Below are 3195 nucleotides of genomic sequence, written 5' to 3'. Positions count from 1 at the left end.
TAAGTCGGGTCTCACGCGAGAGCCCCATCAAAACGGGAGGCACATGACGTTCAAAGTGACATCGCCGACGCATGAAACGTCGTCTGTTGTGAGGTCAACTGCACGTTGCACGCCATCACGGTCCTCTGCCGAAAATAAATTAGGATCACCATGTATAGTAAAGGATGGCACACGTGTGCAAAAAAAAAAGAAAAAAGTAATAACAATAATTGCGGAACGAGAGCAAAATAAACGTCTGGTCTTCAGTGCATTCTGTAAAGTAGGTTAGATTAGATAAAGGCCAGTAATGAAATAAGATGATTTTCGCTATATCTGATATTTATATTCATTGATATCTGATATTATATCTGATATATTATATATTTATGTCTGATTTTATGTCTGATTTATATATATTACTTGTACAACTGAGGCTCGTCGTGACGCAACCTGGGACAACAGCCTCAGTATGGCGTATTATGCAGTATTATGTGCGAAGCACCCCCCCCCCCCCCGCCACCAAAAGCACTGTCTAAAAAGATCGCGCCTCAATGGGAAGGCAAAAAACAAATTAGGGAAGAATCTACACAAATGTTGTTCACACATAACAGGTAAGTTATTTTATTCCCATAAATATTCTTATCTTCGACGCAAAAAAATAATAATAACAAGAAAAACACGCATATCAAAGGAAACTGAAAGTAAAAACGCAAGTGAAATCATAAAACAATGAATAGAAAAATTCTCATTTTAAATTCTCCAGTGAGCGTTCTCTCGGCTGTCGCTCAGTTGGCCAACCTTGTCAGCTCCCAGATCGTGCCGTGGGGAACGATGGGGATGAACGTGTTTAGGGAACGATGCGATGCAGTCAGCTTGATGAGGAGCCCGATACTCAACTTCGACTTATCCCCACATCGCCCGTGATTCGCCACGAGCTCTTGCGCGAGCCTATCAAAACGGCTTTGGAGCGCGCGAACTTTAAATACATATAACGATACCGCTTTCTACGTCACAGTTCAAGATCGGAGCCCAGGAGGACTAGTGGTTCTGTACACCAAGGGGGTTGGGGAAAGGGAAGGGTGAAAGAGGGGACGAGAAAGATGATGGAGGTACGGGAGAGGGAGAAGGCGCGCAGTCTCTCTTTCTCTCGGATTCGGATCGTCCCGCAGATCACACCGCAAGCCTCCCTCAGTAGCATCCTCCACATTGGGACCCTCCCTCATCGTTTAGAAAAATTAATCGATCATTCATTCTTCGAAGCACATTCATGCATATATATTGGCGTGCATTTTTTGCGTGCGGGGCATGCAAGATGATCACTCAACACGCTGATTATACGTACCATGTGGACAGAACACGCAAGGCATACAGGTAAAGTTCAAGGTCGCTACATGGACCCATGCATAAGCGCCTTCGCATGGATGAGTGGCTGTCCTGCAGCCTGTGCATAGCCTTCGCGGATCGAACGGCGGTGATTTAGTAGAAGGACGTGACTTATGGGTGATTCTTTCTGCTCGCTGGCTTCCTTCCGTTCACTGCCTTCTGCCAAAACGGTACAGTGTTGCCTGGCTGTTGCTCCAATTGCGTCTTGCATTATTATTATTTTTTTTTATAGACACGCATTTTGACTTTTTGCGCACTGTGCGCGTCTGGTAGGGTGGCTGAAATAATTTATAGGGGGCACTAAAGTGCGAAAATTTCTTCTCGCGAAATAAAGGACCCGTTACCTTGATCCCAACCCAAAAGGAACGAGATCCGTCGGTGGCGTCGTTCTGATTTCTGATCGAGAAACAATTAAAAAAAGAAAAAAAAACGCGAGATACGCATTCCTTCTTCCTTACCCCCTTAAGAGGGCCGACCATGCAGAGAGAGGCCTCTGATTGGTTCCCCTCAAACGAACTCCCGCGATGATTGGACAAATCGTTCTGCGGAGACCAATGAGAGAGCGCTCCGTATTGTCGCGCTTATTGAGAAGGGGAGAGAGAGAGAGAGGGAAAGCGTACATTGCGTTTTTTCTATCGAGCATAAAACACGAAATAGGTAACGGACGGATGTCTCCCGTTCCTTTCGTGTTGTTGTCATGGTAACGGTGTCTTTGATTCCACGAGAATTTTTTTCACTTTCGTTCCTCTTTAATATTAGACGCGTGAATTTTTTTTTCTTCGGGGGTAAAGAAACTCTATGTGCTATGTGAGTTCACAGGATTCTCCTTATAAGGAATTGAGCTTCCTCGCCGAATATGAATACACGGGGATTTGATTCTAGGTAAAAAGATAACCTAAGGGTAAATGAAAAAAAAAAGAAGTTTTTTTTTTTCGAGCTAGACTCAATATATCTGGTTTTTCTTTTGGCTTAAACATTTCAACGTAAGTCGAATAAATTTCCGTAGACGCATTAGGAATTGATGAAAGATGAAAGTCACTGAAAAGGTTAGCCAGTTCTCTCATGTTCAGCATTAGCAATTCATGGAACAGTAACAACGTACAATGAATCTGGTTACCAAATGACAATGTTCAATAGCAAATGGCGAACTTCAGACGTTCATCGTTGTCAGTGTTCATTAACAGCAGTACAAAAGACGACGACTGATTCCAGTAAGCTTCCCTGTGAGCACATTTAATTATTCCACCTTCAAACTCGTAAAAAGTGTTGAATTTTTTAATGAACGACACTTATTTTTAACGAGGTTTTATAATGATGCACAGAAGAAGTACTGTATTGAGAGAAGTATTGTATACTTGTGACCTGATCAAAGCCATGCGGTGGCGGGCGGAAAAAAAAAAAAAGAAAAAAAAAAGAAATAATCCAACATAGGCAATCTGTCGAATTATATTAGTTTTATGATTTACGAGCCGAAGGCTTCATAGTCAATTAAGTCAAAAACTAAACGATTAAATGGAAACAACCTCTTGCGAACGAAAAAATCGGAGAATTAAAAAAAATAGAGTTTTGCACAATATTAACATTGCGCGAGGGAACATTAAAACTCTTCTCCTCAGTATGAATGTGAGAATACCATTTCAACACAAAACAAGTAATTTCCCATCAGTCGATAATAGGTACACAGAGCGGACCTATACTCCGTACAAATGACAGCCAACAATTCAAACAATTCGTCATCGAGGCGACCTCTGTCGAGATCAGCAAAAACAATTTCTGCCGCTGTAGTTGCGCTTCCCACCTCGTGGCGTCTTCGCGTCGCCTAGCAACCAAATT

The sequence above is a fragment of the Ornithodoros turicata genome, chromosome 4, assembly GCF_037126465.1.
Source record: "Ornithodoros turicata isolate Travis chromosome 4, ASM3712646v1, whole genome shotgun sequence".
NCBI classification, from domain to species: domain Eukaryota; kingdom Metazoa; phylum Arthropoda; class Arachnida; order Ixodida; family Argasidae; genus Ornithodoros; species Ornithodoros turicata.
The sequence above is the reverse complement of the archived record's forward strand: the minus strand, read 5'-3'. Positions refer to the sequence as shown.